Here is a 24,574-nt window from a genome sequence, read left to right on the forward strand (position 1 = left end):
AAAGCTCCATAACGTCAGATTCACTATTTGACGCTTTTAATCAAATGCATACCGGGAATTTAATTAACCCTTTTACGGTAACGAAGAAGCAAGGCACACACGCAGGTTATACGTTTAATCTCGTGGGCAACAGGAGTGTCCCTCTCTCAACGTTTTCGTTATTTTTCACCGAAAGTCCTTTATTTACCACATGTTCTACAGTATACAACGAAAATGCAACCAGGCAACACCCTCATGTCTGTTTCGCAAGTATCCTTTTTTATGGTTGGTAATACGAGCGGTCTTTATGACCGAAGAATAATTATTACAGAATACTTTTGTACATACGCAGGGCATTCTCTGAGGAGCCACAGAAAAATGTTGACAAGGTGGAAAGTAGAGATAAAAAACCAAAACTAATAAAAACGTTGCAAGAGTATGAATAGTTTTAAAAACTGAAGAAGTACATGTTGACTTAATATTACTATAACAATGGTGCTGTTGCAAAAACAAGAGTAATAAATATTTTTTAATATAAAAGTATCACTACCCAAAATGTCACTTTAATGAAGGAAACCTTGGTGCTGACGCTTTGTTAATTCCGAATGCACAGAGCCACAGCCATCCACTATCCCATAGGGAATAACACGCGTCGTCGGCAAACACTAATGCTCTATAGTGGGCTTATCGTATACATATCACGCGAAACAATAGTGAAACATACGACTGATCGGAGACTACCAAAACTGTATCCAGATGCGCCACAACTATGAAAGCGCAAACGATTGCACCGGGCAACTTTATGCAAATAGAAGGAACAACTGAGAACAGAACGGCCGTAAAACTTTACTAACTCAAAGCTAGAAGTTCCTAAACTCATTACGCCACGATCCACCTGTACCATAATGTATGATAATGATAACTGACTCACACCGTATTTGTCATGTTGGTAAAAATGTTTAGCAAAAGATACAAAACAAAAATTAGGAGTAAATATATCTTCATTCTCTAATTTTAAAAACATGGTTCAGTTCCAGTGACCTATCTTAAAGCGAATTATTTATAAATAATAAATATTAAGTACGAACGGGCATGTGTATAAAATCGAACTGCAAGCACGACATGTGCATCGCTGGCTTGGATGGTGCTGTGATAGAATTCAGAGAGCAGCGAACTTCGGTCCACTAAACCGTCTCGAAAGTACGTAATTAAATCAAGCTCATTAAACGGAAACGAATGGCATGGCTGGCGCAAAAATCGGCAAATCTCATTTATCTCGAAAAGAGGGGAGGGCTCTGAAATTGCCAGGGAATGGTGAAACGACCAATGAAAAATTAATGATCCAGTTAGTTGCTGTGGCAAGGCACTTCGAAAACATAAAGACAGTTGAAACAGAGGAAAGTTATTAGAAGAATGGGAAACAAAAGATTTCATAGAAAATAAGGAAATCTTATTACCACAAAATTGGTTAACCAGGAAAAGGAAACGAGGGATACTAAAAGTGTTAGAACATGGACAATTAATTGATATAAAAAATAAGAGAATGCAACCGCGTGAAATTCAGAAAACAAAGGAAATAAGGTAAAGGGATTCATAGGGAAAAACGTTTAGAAAAACCTGGGAAAAACAATTAAAGGAAAGGGATACGTGGAACAGGGAGGGAAAGGAGAACAGGAAAGCGAGCAAACGTGATTATGGAAGGTGCCAGGGCGGAAAAATCGAGTAAAACGTTGATAACGAGAGGGACGGTTTACCGAAAGAGGAAGATAACCTGAGAACGCGAGAAGGGGAGCAAAAGGATCGCGACATGCAGAAGAGTGGACGTATTTGCGACGTGGCTTGCCCTCTTTTTTACTTCCTTTTTCTAGCGCGCCTTCTGACCGCGATGAAATTAAACACGGCGACCGTGGCTGTCGTTCTGTGAGATAAGTAAATTGAAACGGACACCTGCTGCCGTGAGCGTTGCTTGGATTCCGCTTTCTGCGACTGAATATTCCACGAAGTATCGGAACGAATACGTGCCACTGTCGAAAACGTCTATTAACGCGGACATTGTTAACATGATCTAAGTGTGACGAGCACCGAACGTTTCCTAAATTATTAAGCTCATGGTATAAATGTCCCTGTTCATCTGAGGGAAGCTACGACGAAATAGCAACGTTGACAATCTGTTTTTGACATGATATTTGAGAATAATAATAAGACAGTAATAATAACTTTTTTCCTGCCCGAAATGAATTCTCTTAAATTTGGACTAATGAATACTTCTATCACTTCAAATGTCACTTTATGATTCATAAACTGACGAAAATGTAAGTGTGAGATTCCTACATGATTGAGAGACGAAAAGAATATTCTGTGTTAAACAATTTTTGATAAGAGGATCCTAATGATCCATCTATTCTACTTTCATTACAACATCGAGACCAGCCCACTGAGAAATGATATCTCCAATGCAGTACAAACACAGTAGTTACAACGTACCTTTGCACTTCCAATGCTTCAATACCCCAATTGACAAGTAACCAACGCGACAGCCAACAACCTAGCTATATCCAGTGAACCTGGAAGGCGTGCTTCGCTCTGAGTATTACTCTCATTGTCGGTCGCTGGCCATCAGAAATTTCCCATCAAACCCGCATTTACACCTTCAATCTGAAAGGCTGGATCCCTTAATGCCTCAGACCCCAGGGAGAGTAGAAAAACCGTCGGGCCGATTTCGCCGATGGAGCTCCCGACCAGGATCCTCTTTCCTTCTTTGTTCCCGATTGAATGGTAGGCTCGATATCAATTGAAACGTTCCCAGGAAGCGACTCCATCGGCTCGACCAACAGAAAATTTTTAATGAAAGTCGCGAAGGGGGCACGAAAGTAATGGCGGATTCGTCGAGTGAAAGAAGAAAAAAAAAAAGGCAACGTGGGTGATGGGGAAGACGGAAAGCTGGCCGAGTAATCTCTGACATCTTGTTACAGCCTCGGCGTAAGAAAGAAGCAGGGAGGATGAAGGTGGCCGAGACCTCTTCGCGGCTCGCGTTCAATTAAAGCGTCACCTAGCGCAGGAAAACTTTTATATGAATGGTTTTCATTACGTCGCGGACTTATTAAAGTCGTCTTCGCGCGGGCATTAATATTCCTCGTCCAGACGAGTTTTGTTATCAGCTAGGGCCCATTCAACCGCGTCACGTTTCCACGAGATATCTAACAGCCGCTGTTCTATTCATTAACAATGTCGCAACGCTCAACTGCTAACCCGGTTACACGAATTAACGCACAATTTGCTGGTGACGCGACGGTGTACAGTGTGACACGTTTATCGAGGGTTTAGGGAGAGTGTAAGCATTGTAAATGGGTAAAAGGCTTTATGGTTAGTCTAGTTTGGGAAGTTGACTTAGGAACTTTGTATTGTTACTGTGTCTGAATGTTCTAATAAGGGCTGTAGCAGAACGCTTTCTGTCTACAGTAGAACCTCGACGGTTGCTGAAGTGTGGAGCTCAGCGAATATGTAATCGTTAAGGTAGTCCAATGCTTTCAAATTGAAATTTTTCCTTCGACTTTGGGACACAGAAAGTTCTCCAAATTTTAGAATTCTTAATTTCCCAATACAAAAACCGTATTTCATGTATAATTGAAGCTTCTAGTACTTACCTAACATTGCTGCCTCGGGTCCACAAGTTAGGGGATCACTGTTTCCTGTAGGGTGCACGAGCTCAAGTAATTCTGAAACAGAAAAACAGTTTTCTTGTCAAGGAATAGTATAATAGTACAACTAAAGAATCTGTGCAGGGGATAGCATCTAGCATTACTTGAATATATATTTTTAGGAAATCATTAAATCATGGGGAACATGTAACGTTCAACGAATGACGGATAGATATTGCGAGAAGGAGCTACTTGGATTGGAAAATAAAGTATTTCCGTTCACGCTAGTGGCACGATGGAAGCATAAAATGTCATGTGCTATTTCATTTTTAGGATTTAAGTGCTCATAAACCAGAGATAGGATATCCAGCAGAGCAACCGACATACGGGACATGGTTAGAATATCGCCAGATCTTACATTTGCGAGCGTGTGTGTATAATCTCAGCAAATCATCGTGCCATTCCCTGCACGAACATTTTATAATTTCCTCTTCCATAAAATTTTAAACAAGACATCGTAATTTCTAAAATAAACGATCAATATTTACATTGCTTTATAGACTCGATAGTAAATGATACGTACTCTTTAGATTTCATATAATGATGAAGAAACACGAGGCAGAATTAAAGGAAAGGTGGCGAGTCGGGAAGGAAAAGCTCCAGCCATGCAAATTAAATTCAAGTAGAAAATGTAGAACTTTAAATTTCACTCGGCTTATCTGTGCAAGCACAAAGCTGCATTGTTCCCTTTTGAAATTTTACTCCACCTTACTCGTGCACAAGATACAATGAGAAAGGGGTTGGTTTCAACAGAGCACAGTGGATTCTTGTATCGATTCGAGTAGATAACAAGTCTTACATTGATAGCAACGTAACAAAATAAAATACAAAGTATATTCTGCAAATAGATATTTCAGTTGTAAAGATTTAATCGAAATAAAAAGCGGATAAAAGATTTTAGTCACTAAATTTCAATAAACCCAATTTGTGGTATCTGTTGAATAAAAGTGACATTCGAAATTCAATTAAAGATTATCGACAAGATTAATTAATTTTCTAATTAAAGTTGCATGGTTTTCAAACCACCATTTTGTAGGTACCGTTTAAATTAGCGCTTCGTGTAACATTCAGCGTATCGATAAATATAGATACCGCTACCGTTAACGACCCTATTTTCTTTATACACACTACTCTATTTAACATTCGGTTACTCGCATTGCTGGCTACCCATTGCTCACGCATACTCAGTGTATGGCTTTAATGCAGTATTCAAGCTTGTTGCAATTTATTGAGAATCACAATTAACTTCGCTGGAATACCGTTTCATTTTAATTCTAGGACACCCCTCTTTCTTAGAATTTCTTATTAGTTCACATATACTAAATTTAGAAATTTAATGAATCCTTAATTGAAGAATCCTAATTTTGAATAATTATTTAGCAATTCCATCGAAATTTAATCTCGATTCTGATATCTATCAATCGTTTGAATCACTAGTAGATATATCAAAAGCGTCACATTTCACTTCCACAGTTATGTTTCATTGTTAATAGTCATTGATTTTAGTACTCTCAAACATGGCAAAATAATCGCATCTCTAGAGATGAACCCAATCTCCACGCAATCCTCGAGCGACTTCCCAGGGCGTATCCATCGCGAATCTCAGCAGCTTGCTACCATTTCGGTGCATCCTTGTCGGGTTATTTCCAAGCGTGAAATTATAAACGCTCGCGTGTGCATGCATTTTATACGAGGCCACATGAAACTGCTCCTACTTCGTCGGGAGTCTTACTTAAGGGATGGAACATTCGCCACCGCAATTTTTCATTACGCGTTGGGAAAAATGCGCCACAAACGACTCGCCCCGCAAAATCAGGTACTGTGCAGTAACCAGTGGAATTACTTTCACGCTAGCACAGTCCTTTTATTTTTTTTTATTTTTTTTTCTTTTGTTAGTACTACTTCCAATGGACCACAAGCTGCAGATTTTTAGGAACAACCCTCGTCCTGAAAATCTAATCAAAGGACACCGCGACAGAAATAAAACTATCTAATATTTCCACCCTCTACGTTAATCAAAGTTCCTCGGTTTGCGAAATTTCCGCGAAACGAAAACTTCCGTCGTGGAATCGTTAAAAAGTTCCTTACTTAACCGTGCGTCGAAAGCAATTTCGCGCGGCTCTGCTCGCAGCGATAACTGCGGAGGCACAACCATGAGCGAAACGCAACAAGCGTATCCCAATATCTATCGTGTTCGAAACAGAGGAACAAGAGAAGAGGAAGTGAGAGGAAGATAAAAAACTCGGGGAGAAAATGCCTTGTCAAAAATGAGCTGGATTCCACGCCATCACCGCCGCGGTTGTTTGTCGAATTTTTTCCCATCCGTCAGGCTTTAAGCCCACTCCACCCTCCTCACTCTTCCTTTCAACCTGATACACCGCAATTCTCTGGCCCTCCCCCACGAGGGCTGGCTAGAACGCTTGAAAGCGGATTTGCGGGGCGTAGGTGCATTCGAACGTGATCCTAGCAATTTGTCGCCGCGGCGTATTCATCGCAGCAAATCAAACCGATTAAGAGCACCCATGGACACTCGAACACTACTGCTGGAACAGGACCAGCCAAACAGGTTTCGCTAACGGTGCGAAATTCTTGTTTTTTCTTTTTTTATTCTCCCAGGCACCGTGCAGCCCAATTCCTGGGAGCCCGGAGCAACAATCGTCCCAAGATTTTGCAGGATTGCGAGACTGGAAAGGGCGGAGAGGAACACAAACAACGAGGGGAGGTAGGATTATCGAAGAACGGTTGAACTCGTTCTCCCCTTCGAGTGAGCCTAGCCATCGAGGGAAGAACTCACCCAATCGTGGAAAATCCCTCTTCGCCACTCCTTCCGAGTGATTTCGCTAATACCATTTGCGAGTTCATCGATACTGCTGGAGGGGGCGCCGCTGGAATGACTTTTTGATCGATGCTGCAACGTTTCGGGGATCCTCGGTGAGGAGCGATACCTGTGGCTGAAGTGGAAGTATTTCGGAATCTGGTAAGGGATGTACAGAAACCCTTAGGGCTCTGATTCCTCGAGTTCCTGGGTATGGATGTTTCCTGGGACGGTAGAAATATGGTTCAGGATGGCAAGGAAAGTTTGTTCATCGTTGCTTCGTAACTTCGTGAAGCCTTCGGGGGATCAGTCTCGTGAAGATGGAAGTCAAAAGTTATCTCTTTCAAAAATATCTGATACGTCGTGTCGATTCATTAAAAATATCCACTTTTACTATTTTTGTTTGTGATACGAAAAAGAGGAGAATATTCGTGGAATATGGAGTCGAGATGAATTTCTGTGCTTTCAAGAGCAGCGTAGGAAAAAATACAGTCGCCATGGATCTGCAGCTGGATTTACAATCGGGATTAACCTAATGGGTTAAACGTGTAAACGTAGACTCGAGCACGGAAGGAAGATGGACGATAAACCGAATGGTGTCGTGTTCTAGTAGACTCGCGCGTATATCGTGCCATGCCGTGGGGGATAAAAGATCGTTTTCAGCTTTGGCAAGACGCATCGACGCGCAGATAAAGTCACTGTACAGTTACAGTCGAATTCCCGTTGACAGCGTTCAGTCGAGGCAATTTATACGAGTTACATTCTCATATTTCCATGAAACTGTACACTTTTTGAAGCTTCTGGATATTATAACTTCTGATAAATAAAATAATTGACATGGATAAATCGATAAATATCGTAATAGAGCTTGCACGATCGGAAATTACAAAATGTTACAAATTTTAACTCAGAATTACCTCTCGAAACTGCAAATGTGCGCAAAACAGAAGTTGAATGACCAGAATTTTTCAAATGCTAAAGAGTGGAAAATGAATTTGTTAGAGTGCCTATGGCAACCAATTCAATTTATATATTTTAAATATTAAATTGCGACTATTTGCTGTTCGTATGATCGCAATTTCCGTAATGGTTTATCTAATATGCAATTTAAATTTTAAATAAATAAACGCAAAACAATTTTGTTTCCACTCGATAAAATTACCAGTAAATGACTTGTGTAATTTTTTCATGGAAGCAGCTGATTCTGTGGCAGGAACACGATGTTCAGCAATTTGGTAATCTCTCGCATGATCTGTTATGCACTTCTTCCTGTACAAAGTGCATCGCGATCAAAGGGTGCTTCTTAGGCAATATGATAACGCTTAAAGAGTTTTCCTTCACTATAGGAAAATGGAAATTTAGCTCTCTCCAAAGGCTCTGCACGCAATTACTTTTAAATTGTTTAATTTACAGTAGGGTGAACACAAACGAAATGTAATTGACGAAATTTACCTATTCCAACATTTAGGGACCCTTCCATCTCTTCGTGTTACTCCTACGTCCTTATCCTCAAAAATTACTGCGCGAACTAATATACTAAAACTGACCCTCTAAAATACCCTGTTATTTCTATATCTAAAACCATTTCTCAAAATCATGCTAGTGTAATCTCTCTATTTTCATTATAACATTAACACCACAATAGCCAAGAGTTAATATCTCCTTTATATTATTTCGAGCCTCAACTCTACCATAAATTCAGCTGAATGGAATATCTAAATGTCTTCACGAGTTTCACCTTAAAGAATCGCTCGGATCACGGAGAGGAAGCGACGGGATGATCGTAACTTCCGTTTTACGAGACCTGCCGTCATCCCTTTCTCTCTACGTCCCCTGTTTAAGAGGCACGGAGGCACTGTGAAATGACGAAACGCCGATAAGGGCTGCAGCAACGAAAGTGTCGTTATTATTAAATAAGGCGTGGCGAAGGGGGCGAGGAGATAGTCAGCAGTTATCAAGACAGACAAGGGAGGGGATCATGCATAATTCAGGGAAAAGTTCACCCCCCTGGTGGAATAGGAGCCAAAGAGTCGCGATATCGGTGCATCGCGTCGCGAAGAATAACGGCGTTTCGCTTCTCGTGGCGAGTCGCCCTCTGTAATCTTTACCGAGCCATTAACGTCGAACAACTTTTTACGCTGTCACCTAGAAATCTAGCTTCTCCAAGGAAAATATTTCATTACGTCTGGGCACGCTTCCTGCGTTATTTCTTGGTTCAGATCGAGACGAAACTACTGTTGGCTGATAACGGGACTGACCAGCATCGAGGTGAGGTCGAAGACTAATTTCACGATAATAAGGTGACCATTAATAATGCTTATGATTGAAGGCATTCATCAGGCACATGTAGTTGCGTCTAGCGGTGAAGCAGAGGATAATTAGGAAATATTAAAGAACAGAATTTTATGTCAAATGGTCATGTTTCTAGAAGGTAGAGTGAAGTATTCAGAGAATCTGGTGCCTGATCCATCACATATTTCAAGTTTAGATTAATGAAATTTTGAATAAATTTGATTTCAACTTCGTATGCTAACCAGAGTTCTCTACACCATGTGCTGGTGTCCCGAAGTCTAGGGAGATCTTTCAACCTTGATACAGGAACACTCTTCTTCTTATACAGACTTATCTCATTCTTCATCTAAGTTACTTAAGTGCTATTTTAAGTATTCGTAAAGTTCCCTTTGAAATATTTTATATTCATGTCTGCAGTGTCTACTATCGTGAGCAGTAGACTACCGTATAGCCAGATGCATGACATCAGGGAATCTTTTTAAATATTAAACCCTGTCATTTGGCAGCTGCAATGCTAATTAGAAGTTTTCTGGTACATAGTACGTTCTCCATAGCGCGAGTATAGTAATCTGAATAGATTGTCAAACAATAAAAAAGTGAACACACCAGGAGATTTCCCGATTAATCCAACGAAAAAAACAGACAAAGCGAGAAAGCTTCTAGGTTTCACAACAGGAGTGCGCAAGTGATTGATGCTCTCCGCGAGCGGTCCAGTTACATTTCTCGTCAAAAAATGGATATCAAAGTGTTTTTTGCGCAACCATGAAACATCAGCTCAGAACACAACTTTAATAATAGTGACAATTAACACCGAACACAAAAGGGGAGTATTCCATGAAAGAAGACGCTTGACAAAAGAGTGTTAGCAGAACTTAATTAAATTCCCAATGGGCTGATCGTGTCTTTTATTTTGTTAACAATCTGATTCACTGGCTGACATAGATAATTAAACTCAATTTGTCACTGAATTCCCGAGTTTATCGATCTTTAGAACCTGAATCTCTAACAATCAAAAATATAGGTCTCATTAACCAAATAACCAACTTTTATTTGGTTACTAACATTAACCAACTCATTAACCAAAATAGCATCGAAACGACTTCCCATCGAATGTCAGCATCTCGAAAAGTTGAAGTGCTTGGAAACAGAAAAAAGCAGACATTTGATGGTGATTAACGACATCCTCAAACATCGCGAATCGGAAGCTGAAGTGCATGTATTCGTTACACGTGCGCTCGCCGCGATAGTGGACCTCATTAATCACTGTATTCCGCGGAAAGGGGTCTTGAAAACGTAAACAGAAGTTTTCATCGGCTATGCTCTTTTTGAACCACCCTTCTGACCGCGGCGTATTTTTTTTTTTCCACCCCCCTGAAGCAATTCACCGATCCTTCAGACACATTCACGCCCCTATCTTTTGTTCCGGTTCAGTCGTTTTAAACCCTGATAGCATCGTATACGGCTCCTTACGTCACCGTGATCGAGCATTAATCAAGCAGCGTTTCCGAAGCCCTCTATCTTTTTCGCGATGTACGCCATCATTCATTCGCGCGCCAGTTCCATTACAATTTTTCAACTTTACCGTCAATTTATGAGCGCAACTTTCATGGGAGAATAAAATCGTTCTCCAGACCGGTGTACCCTTTATCGCGGACCATTTTTCTTTGAGCCCTTCGACAGGGTTGCGTTTGAAAAATCAAAAATGGAGTCGGCCTGGATGGGTACAACTTTCATTCCATGAACGCCCGAAGAAATGACGACAGAAAATTCGTCCGATTCTCTGCACTCCACTTCCAGCGTACAAAGTCCTTTCTTCGAACGAAACTACTTTCGAAGTGCATTGGCCTCGTCGTATTTATGTCATAACGATTACGAAAGTGAAGTGTTCCTCACTAAAGAGAGAAATTTTAATTCTCCACATCTCGAGTGAAGTGATACTGCGAGTCTAGCAATAAATAAGAGTATAATAAAGTGAATTAAGTATGACGAAAGGTCATGAAACCTAAATGGCAATCACTGGTATTAAACGCTAACGGGGACATTCATCTTGTATCGCGCCGGCGATCGTCCGTCAACGTCGAGGCTAAGAAATCGCGTAAATTCTCCAGGGTGATACTAGACGCGCGGCGAAATTAGGAAAAGGAAGAGCAGCTGAGAAAAGACGAATGACCCGACTGAATAAAGCGGCCAGCGCCTTGACCCTAGGGTAAAATTTGCATCGACGATTCCTTCTCTCCTTTCGTTGCTCATTCGCCGCTGTCAGAGTTAATTCGTTTTATTCCCAGAGATGGGAACACGGGCGGGCAAAAAATATCTAATCATTCTTATCCCGAAGAAAACAACTCGCCTTTGAGTCTTCCGAGAAAACGGAAATCTAATATGAAACGAAGCTGCGCGGAATAACCGTGGAGGAAGAGCTGGTTATCAAACAAACGATAAAGCAGAACGTTTCATCGTCGCGGTTACTGCGAGCCTTAAAACAGTGTTTTAATCGCAAGCTTCGTAGCCGGATTAATAAACCGTGAATCAAGAATTTATGCGCGCATCGAAACATCCCAGCGATAAATTGACAGGCTGTTTCTCGGGTTTATGGCATCCATAAAGTTGGCTGTACACGCAAACACGCGAAAAAGAGAAATAGAAACTTGTCGACGGCAGTCGTAAAAAAGGAAATTGCATTTAAAGGCTCCGATCTGGTCGGTCATCTCCAGGCGAGCACAAAGCGCGCCACTGCCGCCGAAATCAAATAGGAAACTTCGCAATAAGTGTTCCAATTCGATACACTAGGATATTCTTGCGTGTTTATGTTTCTGGGAAGCGACTATAGCCACGCAAAATCGATGAAATTGTTATAATTAAATTTACAATGTCCCAGATTGAATTTTCGATTGCGTAGAAAAATGTATAGAATCGATTATCATTGAAAGATTAAGTGAAATAATAATGGCAGCATCGTCGTTTGTATAGGCAGGGAAAAAGAACAGCGGTGCTCCTCGCCGACTCGGCGGAAAAACGTTTCTCGTTTCATTTCTCCCAGCTCGGGGGGATGAAGAGTGGAGGAAATGATTTTCGTTGGGGTGCACGCAAAAATTCATAACTCGGCACCGAAAGAGAAAAAACGACCGACAAAGTATAACGTGCAACAGTGAATCGACGTGTTTGCAAATGTTCGACGCGCTGCTTCGACGGCTCGGCCCCGCGGAGAAAAATTGCCCATTTCACTAGCCACCATTTTTCTACTCGGCAAACCATCCTGTCATCCTCCCACTCGGCCCGCTACACAATCGTCCGAATTGCAGATGGAACGTTCTTGGTTCCTCGCGCGAGCGCAATTCTTTCTTCACTGACTGTTATTCCACTCGTTTAAATCGGGAAGCGAATTCTCGTCGTATCGTTCGACGAGAGCAATTGGTCCATTTGTTCAAGTAATTTATTCCTTTTAAGAAACTAATGCTTATGTCTATTATTTGGCTGCACGTCCTACTGTGTTTATAATTGCGTTGTTTTAGTTTCAATAGATTTATCTTATTTATATTTGTTGCATTCATATTTATATTTGTTATTAAATTATCATTGAAACTGTATATGTTTATATTTTATTTAAATATGTTTTCATTTCTGAAAATAACTTCACAGTTATTATTCAACATCTCACGTTGATTAAATTGTGAATGAATCAATTATTAAAGTGCATTTAATTATAATTTTAATTGGTTTTGATTAATATGTTCATGACCTGTCGATTGAAATGGAAATATTTAATGATGAAACAAGTTCCCCTTCTTATTTGATATCGAATGATTTTTCGAGGTAGACTTTTTAAATTTTCTTTAAATTATCCTGAACCTTCCTTTCGCCTGAAATTTGCATTTAAAATTATGTTGTTGCGTATCTTTGGATGTTTTAGAAGTCTTGGGTAATTTGAAACTCTCAAAATAAAGACTTCAGAGAGGAATGAAAAAAGTTGCATAACCAGTTTCGAATGGTAATCAACCTTGATAATGTGTTTTGCAAAAATATTTTCACTACTCTGCAACCTATCCTAAAAGGAATCATTTTATGTCATTTTTTAATTTCTAGAAAGCAATAAAGTTAAATCCAGCTTGCTCAATTAATTCAATGACTCATCGTTACGCTAAAAAAGATAAATATTGTTTGAACTCCCGTGAAAAAGAATATATTTGAACGTCACCGTATCGTAAAAATCTCTCTCTTTTTTTAAACGTAACAACATTTCACGGATAACCATTTACCAACGCAAATAACGTAAAATTATTTTTCCCACATTCTGGCCCCTTCCTATCGCACCGTAACATGTTCTGCAATCTGCTCGTGTATACGGATTTATTGATATTCCCGCTAACACGAATTTTACATCAATCGAGGGAAACAGTGAATAATTTGCAGCGACAGAACCAGACTTGGCCTCGTCCCTCTTCATCACTTCGCTTTAACGAGGATTTAATCGCGACATTATGCGTTCAAACGATTGAAAACCAACATTTTTACTTACGCAACATTGTCTTTCTCGATGTATCGAATTTCAGATTAATTTTCCATTATTTCTGGTCGATGAGCTTTATTTGCACATTTAATGAATTATTTTGATTTGCGTTTACGCGTGACATCACCTTCCATTTTAATTGTATAATTCATTTCAACATACGTATTCTGCTATTGTATAATATCACCTCATCTCAATTAATTAGGTTGACCAGACAATGTTGTGGGAACATTAAAATTAGTCAAATTCTTTAATTAATCGTGTACTGTCCATAAATATTAGTTTCTAGGTACGTAATAAAATAATTTATTATTTAAAAGCGAAAAAAGATTCAACAATATTTTCCAGTCAACTTAGAACACTTTCCCAGCGTTCTCTGATTTATGCATAGGAAGTGTATATATTTTAGCACCTGTTCGGAAAATATTGCAAGCTGTAGCGTGGGTAATTCAGCAAAATATGAAACCAATTCCAAAAGGGACACTCTCAATCCCCCTTACACAGATTAAACCAAAGTTCACAAAAAGTGCGGAACTGGATCCAACCAGATTTCCCCTAGCGTCTCTCCTAGGTGAGCTCGTTTCGTGCGGAACAGCCTATCGAAAAAGCGGGAACAAGAAATGGCTCGTCATCCGTGCAACGAGATTGTCGATGAAACGTAACATCGTTACGTCCCAACGGTAACATTTATCGCGATGAAATGGTAAATGCACGATCGCCCAGGTAAATGCATTTGTCGTCGAAAAAGCCACGCTTTTTGCCGCGCGTCATTCACTTTCGTGTTACGCCCAAATTGAATGCGTATTAGAATCGAAATACAGCGAACAGTTACAGGGCTGCACGACAACTAAGATCACAGGGAATATATTGAAAAAAATGAACGATAAAAATTGGAAATTGAAAATGTAATTCTCCCTCGGTGAAAATTCACAGCTCGTTATAAAGAACGAATCAACCCTCCATCAAAGAAAATTTTTTTTTGGAACAAAACTTTGATAAATTAATTAAAAACTGTCTAGCACAAAAGTACTCACATTTCATTCCACGCGACTGAAATTAAACTACAAAAATATCTCGCCGAGTAAAACGATATAAACCATCTAGATAGATATTAAAGAAAGAAAAAATGTTACTTTACAAGTGAATCGTGAAATAGCCGAACAATCAGACTCGACGAGCAAAAGAGTGGTTTCAAAGGAATGCAATATAATCGTGCGGAAATAATTAGCAAGATTCAGGACTCGATCAGGCGTGCATCAAAAAGGCCAGCAGAGCCGATAGCAATTTAAAGTCGAGCGAGAACGGGGGTGGTTGGGGGCGGCGTATAACCGTGCGGTTCGAGATTCGTTCCATCGACATCGATAACGCGCCATGATCCCTGGCGTTCGGCAACGGGCTGCGATAAAATCAAAGCGAAATCCCTTGAAAATCGTGCACGAAGGAAAGCCACGCATCCACGGCAGTTCACGAGCGCGTTTCAATGTTTCGCCCGAGCAGAAGAACCTGCCAGGCAGTTTTTGCACCGCTGGACCCGCCTTTCGACTGAGCTGCCAGAGCCAATCATCTTCCGGACTGTCAGGCTCGCCTCTTTCGCGATACGAATCTACGGGTTTGTAACTTCGTCCCTCGGCTACGTGTGAGAGCAACTTCCTGGGACGAACGAAGTAATAAGAAACGATACTGTAAGTCATGCCACTCCACTCGGCTCTTCCGCTCCCGCTAATCGGATCCAATTCAGCATTTTCGAGAGTTAAGCCAATTGCTATACCTTGTATAAGCTCCTGGGCATTCGATAATTTATTACTGATTTCCTAGAGATTCTGTATTAAGGACTTACATATTGAATTCATGAATATCTTGAAAGGAATTGATATCTACATACACGTATAGGGTGTTCGACGACAGGTGTCAGAAGAGGTGATTCTACGTATGTACTAACATGAGATGAACATGTGTCTGACGTAGAACCCATTCTACTGCCGCGTCAGCGTGCATTGTGTAATCCAGTCAGACAGCGCGAAATCAGTAGAATGTGCCCCGAGTCGGACACATTTCACGCGCATTTTAGACCTGCAAAAAAGCCTCAGACGCAATTTTGTCTACCTTCATTTTCGTCTTATTTTAGCATATAGAACTACCGCTTAAAATTTCTGACGCCTATCGTCGAACACCCTGAATACACAATCTCAGAATACACTGAAATTTTAGTACACGCAGCGATTAAAGTGTTTCATCCTTCGATGGTTAAAATCAGAGATTTTCTATACTACCCGCCATTTAATATACAAAGCATTTAAAATCCTGCTCCACAGCTCCATCGATCTACAGTGAAAAGCACTGGCAGCGAGCAGTGTCCCAAAAAAGAGCACCTCGACGTCTGTAAATAACTGTCTTCCCAGCATATCCCGGATTTCTCTAATCAAGAAGATCCAACTCTATTAAAACTTCGCCGTGCAAATTTTCCGCGAAACGGGACAACAGAGAGCGGGCCCTCGGTGACGGAGCAAGATATCCGTGGATAAATTAACCTCAGCGGCGAATTATCAGACGACGAGGGAGGACAAACGGAACCACCGAGCGGAAGATCAGCCGCCATTGTTCCGGAGTGCACGTTGCGACCCCAGCTGAATTTCCAGGCTATTCTTCGGGGTAAGAAGACGAAAAACTCTCGAGGAAACACGACGGGGCGTGTGTGCCTTGGAGTGGCTACGGGAGGCGCGATTTATTGGATGAAATGCAAATTGAATCGTAGTTAGCGAAAACGTCAGGGAGCGACGCGAGTAAATCGTACCCTCCCTCTCTCTCGACAATCCCCCTCGCGAGCCTCTTTCTCTTCCTTTTGCTCGCTCCACTCTCGAACCCTTGCCGATAATTCGCACATAAATTCACGACAAATTGAAATAAAAACTGGGTCGATCGAGATGCAATTTACCCCGATCCACTCGGCATGACAAAAAAGGGGTGGGAACGAGGGAGGGAGGGCGCGTAGAGGAAACGAGTGGGAGGGGTGGATTGTTTAGTACCCCGGAAACCAATCACGAAGCTCGGTAATTCCCTTTTCCCGTATTAATTACGGGCTTCTGAAGTTGCTGTTATCAGATAAACTATTCGCGACGGCCGATAATTACTGGCATAGTACGTGGGAATGAACTTTTTTCTTTAGCTTCGCTTTTTAACTAGTTGCCCTCGGTGTTGGTCCATTGTGGGGATATTGATGAGTCGGGGAACGTGTCAACTAGGCTCTTTTTATTGTTATCGGTTTCATTTCAATTAGTCCTTTAAACATACTATCAGTTTGAGCAGGTATTACGGAATAATGCATAAGGCAGACTGGACAGCTTTTCCTGTATTATGGATTCTACGATCGAAAAAAGGAAAAGTAATTAATACGTACAGCTTCCCTGGATATGTGCATAAAAGAATGTACCGAACTGCTACAATATGTCAAAAGCTTTCGGGAAAAATTTTAATAAAATGCCTCGAAATTTAATAACAGAAAATTCCTTCTTGCGGAAAAGTACAGATAAAAAAAATCACTTCACATTTTCACTGCAATCCTACCATATGCCGCTTCCAACTCCAACAAAGCCACGAATACTCTACTTCATACACGCGCGTAGATTACGCCCGAACCAAGGAGCAGATTAAAATTAAAAAAAAAACCGAAACTGCTTCTTCAACATCCTCGCTAAACCGCCGTCGAGCGTTTCACTTAAATCTGGTCTTACACTTTCGCTCAGGAAGCGCTCGAAACAAAATCCTTTCAGGGAACACCGCTCACTCTCAATTACGAGCCCACGTACATTCAGATTAAATTTCACGTATTTTTAATTCACGACCCCGCTACTCGCGGCACTTTCCTTGGTCGTTTGAAACCTAACCAGAGAGGCGCCCTCGTAAAAACCCTTAACGTCGCATAATGCCGCGACGCGGCAACAATTTTTATAAACCGAGAAGTGGCCATTAAAAAAGGAGCGGACCGAGGCGCGGGGGCGAGGCGGCGCCGTTCTCGAAACGCAGGAAAAAACTGTTTCCCCGATAGAACCTGATTCGCGAGCAACCACCGTGAACCCGTGGCTCCTTTGTCCCCGGCGGAACACGACCAACAGAAAGAAGAACTTCGTTACCGCTTTGATGCGGTGCCTCGTGCTAACCGCGCGATCTGCTTGCGCCCTGCGAGCCCTTCACGAGCGGGTGGAAATGGAAGAAAATCGGAACGGAAAGCGCCGACTGCAATTTCTACCCCTGCGACGCTCCTCGCTAGACAGAATCAACGATCGACGAAGAGAGAATCTGACTCGACGATATCGCTGGACCTATTACCGCGATGGGTTTGATTAAAACGGAAAACAAGCGAGAACTGTGACAGGATTCGCCTCGCGGGGGATTAACAATTTTATGGCGCCACTCGCGCGGAAGAAGCTTGTCCAGGTGGAAGGAATGGGATGTAATGAGATCGTGGACTGGTTGTGGAGGCTGGAAATTGGGTCTGGGCAAAGGAGTCCGGTATCCTTTTGGGAAGGAGACTTATTATTATGAAAGTCTTTTCTAAGTGGTTTTGTAGTTTGGGGGATTTGTTGAGTTTGGAATAAAAGTGATATGAGATTTTTAGTCTCTGAAAATCTCTAGATTTTAGAGTTCGATAGACAAGAAAGTTTTTAATAAATATTTAAACTCAGGATACAAGGTTTGTCTAGATTCTTACGATACGTAGTCTACATATTGCTCTGGAATTAAAATTCTAGGGAGAGAATTAAATTTGCTTTGCATCATCCACTGTGTTTAAAACAGTAGGTGTAATTTTATCTCGAATAATGTTTTCATTTCCCTCAATATCTTATTTCAAACATTCATAACTGAACACCTCGTACTAAATTTCCCCTTTCCCCATCGGCTGGATTTGCATTTTCCATACAATTTACTCCCAAACTTCCTCCAAGCTAAGCTCAGGATAAATGCAGTCAACTGATGCACTCCGAGTATCAAGTTATTTTACGCGGTTCTGCAATATAAAAGCTCAACGAAATCCTGCCTGAAACGCGAATACCGGGGCTTTAAAAAAATAGAAGCGTTCTGATACGCGATCGCAAAGATGTTTCCATTTCATCCTCTGCTGCTAGGAGAGAACACTACCGAGTCAATAGAAATATTATTGCATTTCAGACGGCTATCGATTTCTATCGCCGTGAGCGAGCATCTCGGCTAAACAGCTCGCAGTTATTCCCGTGGAACGAAACCGTGAGACGAAATAAATCAAAACTTCCCGTTTCCGGGGTTGATCGAACGAGGCCTTCAGCTGCACAGGTTATGGATCATGGTTGGAACTTGATCACGACTCGATGCTTCGTGACCTGTTCCATTAATTTTATTGAATTTCATTATGCACCGAGAGAGATACGGTCAAAGAAAAACTTGCAATCTTGGAAGTAGGACAGCTGCCTCTGATAATTTCTTTGCGCTGAAAATAACTTGCTAGTGTATGTCCAAGTACAAGCGTCTGTGAGTAGCTGCATTACACAAACATAGACGTTTTATTAACTCGTATTCTTCTGAATTAAACGAGATGCTAATTAGTTATGTTATAACCGAGTTATGATTAAAATTCATTCAGATAAAGTACGATATAAAGCTTTCTGGCGACTCATAAGACATTAAACTGAATAGTGTACAGCGATTTCAATTTACAGTTACTTCATAGCCAAGTCAGATAACTGGCTAATCCCGAGTATCGAATACATTATGCGGGCATTATAAGGGTCAAGTGTTTCCCCAAGGAGGTTATCTAGGATGCAAGTTCCCCTCGACGAGGTCGGTGTCAAGTTTCACATAAAACCTGAAATTATGCCGGAGAATCTCTTGCACAAGAGGATAGCCTTCTCGATCGAGGGTCGCGCCTTCGAGCTGCGTCTAATAAACTTATCGAATACGTTGATGGCAACTTTGCACTCGCGCTGGAAGCCTGGCGTAACTTTGTCCAATACTTGCAGAGGCGCAATCTGACGCGGGTCGAACAATCGTGTTACCAGAACTCCAGAACTTTTCCTAATAACAAAAATATAGAAACTACCTGGAGTTCTCGAGGTCCCGTCAGATTCGTGAGATTTATAGAGACCACTGTAGAAATCGAGCCATGAATCCGTGATTTCCAGCCTTGAAATTGCCCTCGTAAATCTCTGTTTGAATTACTACCAGCTCCATTACGTTAAAAAGTCATTCCATCAATTAACAAATGGGACAAATCGATGTTCGTCTTAAAGTGAGGAACAACGACAGAATTAGCTCGCGTTAACGACACGGTTGACAAGGGTTGGGCGCGTTATTAAACCAGAATGTCGAGTATCGATTTCTGGGTGTACGCACGAATCCGCGCGTTCCCGCCTGATCCGCGAATTCCCGTGGCGTGCCTTCGACGTGTGGAGCGTGAAGATGCCAGCGGCGTCACGCAAACATGCCGTCTGTCGGCTGAAATTAGACGGTCAGACCACAGCGTCTGCCTCTGGAATAGTTACCTTATAGGCGTTTAACGAGTTTTGAGCAGTAATAGTTTAATAAAGTTCTGGCACGTTGAAATCTCTGAACAGTTACTTTTATCGAAGCCGTCTGAACGTGTTTTCGTGGTGAGAGGCAGCATGAAACACTTAAGCGATTTTCGATTGTGAAATCTGCACTGTCAATGATTAATATGATAGACAGATACTTGGGACAGTAGAAAAGTCGCTGATTGCACAGACCGTGGAAGAGAAAATGAAGTTCTACTTCTGGGGTCTTCAATAATTCTACATGGATTTTGATTTCTATTTATTCTTTCTAATTCTAATAACCCTCTCTACTGAGTATGCACTTTTATATTCTAAAAAGTAGATGAAAAACTCTTGAGAAGATATTTTCTCTCCTACTGGGACTAATAGGAATTACCGTGTAACACTAACTTTCGCCTTTGATGAAATTATACTACCTGTCGTTGATTTACATCGTCTCTTCAAAGAACTGCAAATGGAAGATCTAATGGACTCAAGTCAGGGAAACGAAGTGACTATATTAGAAGGCCATTCTCCACGAGCCATCTCTCTAAAGCTGCCAGCTGATACATCGAGCAACTTTCCTGTAGTAATGAGGTAGTACTGCATCCTGTTCTCCTCGGTAACTAATACCAGTCAGGCACGCGCAGAAAACAACATTTTTCACCCGGAATTACCCGTGGAATCTGCCAGAGTCCTGTCTGCGAATCAGCCCGTCGCAAATAACGCGGAATTGTACAACTTATTACGTTACATCTGCCGTAGACGGTGCCATATTTCTCCCCTCGGCGCGGCGGAAATAATTGCTTAATGAAAATTCACCGTCGTCGCCGTGGAAAAAGGAAAACAGTCCCTGTGAACGTAAAACGCCGTCGTCGTAGTCGCATTTAAATTCCACATTCAGTCGCAATAAGCCCGGGACGAATCACGGTACAATAAGTGGCACCAGATGGTACCTCCTAATAAGCGGCGCACCTTCGCGCCCTTCATCACCGAACCCACCCACCCCCTAGTCTACTTCGACTCTTGTCCCCCTCGCGCGAAAGACGCGCAGTGGTGCAACTTCAATTAACAAATTCTTGCTGGGGAATCTCGGCGACCCTAATTAGAGGACGCGACTAGAGGAATCTTACGTGAACTTGAACACTTGGGTAAGGATGGTGATTTATTTAAAGAACGAATTAAATTTCACAAGTGTGTTGTATGTTAATACCCACTGAATTTTGGGGGAAATTGTTAGTGTGAATCGAATATTTAATTATGTGGAAATAAAAAGTTAATTAATTGAAAAGAATGAAATTGAAAAATATAGTGACAAAGTCTGTGTAATATACACCTACGTTTCGTAGAATAATCAACACGTTGGAAGTATCTTTAAATAGAAATTCAAAGACCCTAAAGGTAACCTAAACTCGCCACATTTATCACGACAGAAATGATCCATGAAGTTCTGTAACGTCTGTGAAACGAGCTTTTACAAAGCTCCAGGAGGCCGCTCGTGCCGAGAAGAGCCATCAAAATAAAATACAGGATCGTGCAGGCGCGATTGAGATCAGTCATAAGGTTGGACCGAGAGAGACTAGTTCGCACGACCGTCGGCAATTCGAGCCCCGTTAGGTCCTGCAAGTCTATTTCGCGTGCTCTCACGACGTCTCTAAAGACACCTTCACATGCCCCACGAATCGACCATTCGACGTAATACGTCCCCGTGTTTGCGCCAAGAGTTCGATGCCCAGAACCCAGGTCTGTCTCTCCCACTGTAATCCTGTCTTTAACCCATTCCCTCTCCTCTCCATTTCCCGCGACCTTTCACTCTTCCCCATGTCCCTTGTACCATCCTCCATCTCGATCAGCTTCACCCGCGATCTTCAACCTCTCTTTCCCCCCCGATCGGTCCCCCTATCACCTTTGCCTCCTCATTCTCGTCGCGTTCTCCATTTATCTTTCTCCGCTTCCATCCTCTCCCCTCTTCTTTCGCTCGTCCTTGCTCAGGAGGAACGGGCCGTGAGATTGAGAGCAAGACTTTTTAACGACTTCTACGTACGACGCTCGTGACGAGGGAAAGGTGACGGGAGGGGTTGAGAAGCTCGACCTAACATCCTGCCCTCGTCCCAAAGCCCGCGGTAATGGGATCCTTGGGGAGACGGAAGGGCGAGGAGCACGCGGTGTCTAAGTGCCTTCTAATCGCGTTCCCCTTGTCGATTGCGCGTCGTCGCACCGTGATCCTTCACTCCTTTCAGCCGTTAGACGGCTTGTGTGAGGATAGCGAAGCGATAAGACAGCGCGGAATGACTGTAGTTTGGAAGCTTCCTCGGATTGAAATTCGCGCGGGAATGTTTGACGGATATGAAGGGAGAGAGGAGAGAAGGGAATGGTACATAGAACGGTTGTTTAGATGGCGAGCTTCGGTGTGAAGCTGTTGGGAACTTCGGTTAAGTGGATGCACCACTGATTTGCTGTTACTGTCAATTATGCATTACTATTTGACTTGCTTTCGTCAGGATCCAGGGGAAATATAATTTTAGTTTTAGGTGCACTCTCTGTTCTGAAACTAGCACTCAAATAGAGCATCCTCTCTAAAAGTGTATAATATGGTTACAGGTAGCCAGTTAACCTAGAAATTTCCTGAAGAAGAGTTCTCAGAAGCAGTATCTCTATAGCGATCCTAACAAGCACGGTTCACGATCGTCTAAAGGAATAAAATGAAGAAACAGAATAAAATTCTTCGTTTTGCCTATAATTTCCAGGCAACTCTAGTACCCTAAGCAATTCACCCCTGGAACACGCTAATGTGCGCCCACGGCGGCAATGAACCTGTTCAACAAGACGTAACTGTCTGCCCGGCGTTTTTATCGCATCAGAAATGAATTTATGATAGCCTCGCAGATAACTGGAGAGTAAAACAGCTCATCCAGCCGATCTGCGCGATTCTAGCTCAATTACGCGGCACATGAATGACACGTTTTGTACTTACACCGTCAGATACCGTTAGATTGAGTAATGCACGTCACGGCTGATCGAGGCGCATTGACAGAATGGCAGTCCCTCCCTGAATTGACGGTCTTCCGGCTGCACGCTATCAGTTCATTACTGTGCATGTCGAAAGGATCGCAGAAAATGGGTACTTTAAACGTGCGTGGTACATCAACCTGATGTATTCGAGGAATCCAATAATTCTCTAGAAATTCGCCGAATGAGGGTAGGTAATTAGTGACTATCCGAAGAAGTCGTCTTAATTTTCGAGACAGAGAAAACATTGGACCATGTTTGAATCGATAAGAACATGTCATTTTTGTTAAAAGATAGACTTATTCAGGATTGTAAAATGCGAGTTTCTGTTCCCTGGGAAGAGCAATTTCGTAACGTATTAACTCTACTCTTTTTACCAGGTTATTGACTTATAGAAGATTGTTCTATGTAAAAAAGCGGAGTACCAATAAGGAACAGGATCTCGTGTGTTGTTTTCTATACAGCGTGAAGAAGTCACTTCGTTCAATTTTCCGCTTGATACTACCAGTTCATGGCCACTTTCAGCTGGTCAACTTCTTCTTCGAGTAACGTAATTGCTGTCCTTGATCAGCGAATAGAGTCCGTAAAAAGGACCGCTGAAATGGTTTTAATCGTAAGTGGACTAATGGCACGGTAGAGATAATCCGTGAAATTGTGGTTCGCGCGGCGAATCGAACGCAAACACGAAGGGTCAGTAGCCTGGGAGCGTTGCAACGAGCAGCTCGCCGACCTCGCAAACTGGTTTCACACAAGTCAAGATCTAGATCGCGACCTTCTCGGTGCTGTACGCCGCGACCTCGGAACCCGACTCCTCGGGCAGCCTCGGGAAAGCTGGAGGTCGGTCTAAGGAAATGAAAAGCAAATAAGCAGGATATCCAGGTGTATCGAATATCCGCCATGCCACCGATCCCGAATTCGTGATTTCGAGAACTTGCTGAGTCGAGCTGGGATTCGACTTCGACTTCGGTTGACTCTGTGCTGATCCTCGATTCCGCCAATTATTTGTGTACACCGTGTTGTGTGCACAGTCATGATCGAAAGGAGCTATATGTAGATATTGATATCTTTGTGTTACATCTGCGTTCGCTAGTCTTTCGAGAAGACCTTGGAGAAAATCAGCTTATCGTGGTAATTGCTAGATGGCAAAACGATTATAATGTTCTTGGCATTTGTTACCCGACCTCTCGGTAGAACGACACTTCAGGGCTAGTTGGAAAAGTAAAGGTTTGCAACAGGAAAGGGTGCAAGCAAGGATTTGTGAAACTTTCGAACTATTTATGGGATCTAGTTAGGAAGATGAGGTATTTCGATGAAATCAGAGAGAACTGATGTAACATAAAACTACGTCTAACTTAGGATCAGCAAAAATGGAATACAAAAATTCTTTAACCTTTTTAATTCGCTTGTGAAATTTCGTCACATGTTCTATTTAAATGTAGGTGTCACATTGTAAAACAATTGATATCGACAATTTTCATCCAAATAACGAGGAAATAATTGCATCGACTGAAATTGTAATAAAATATCTTGGTGTCCTTGCATCCAGGAATGGAACCAACGTAATCCTTCCCCTTAATCCAAAATGTCATTTAACAGAAAAAGAGTACGTAGCATTATCGCGTTACCTTTAATCACCTCGTAACGCAATCATTATTTTTCATTTACTGCTACATCGTACTAACTCATCGTTCTGTTAAATGTTGTTTTATAACAGAATAACGTAATACTTCATGATCCGATTATTACAGTAAGCGATTAT

The 24,574-nt window shown here is 41.8% G+C and overlaps 1 protein-coding gene across 2 annotated transcripts in view; it reads right to left on the minus strand.

Annotated features, from left to right (window-relative positions):
- The window catches only part of Pgant9 (polypeptide N-acetylgalactosaminyltransferase 9), a 113,805-nt gene that overhangs the window by 76,613 nt on the left and 12,618 nt on the right, over nucleotides 1-24,574 (minus strand). For both annotated transcript variants that reach the window (XM_076384563.1, XM_076384562.1), the window contains exon 2: nucleotides 3,624-3,695. The gene's annotated coding sequence lies outside the window, so the exon portion shown is untranslated. The remainder of the gene's footprint in view (nucleotides 1-3,623; nucleotides 3,696-24,574) is intronic.

The sequence above is a fragment of the Calliopsis andreniformis genome, chromosome 9, assembly GCF_051401765.1.
Source record: "Calliopsis andreniformis isolate RMS-2024a chromosome 9, iyCalAndr_principal, whole genome shotgun sequence".
NCBI classification, from domain to species: Eukaryota; Metazoa; Arthropoda; class Insecta; order Hymenoptera; family Andrenidae; genus Calliopsis; species Calliopsis andreniformis.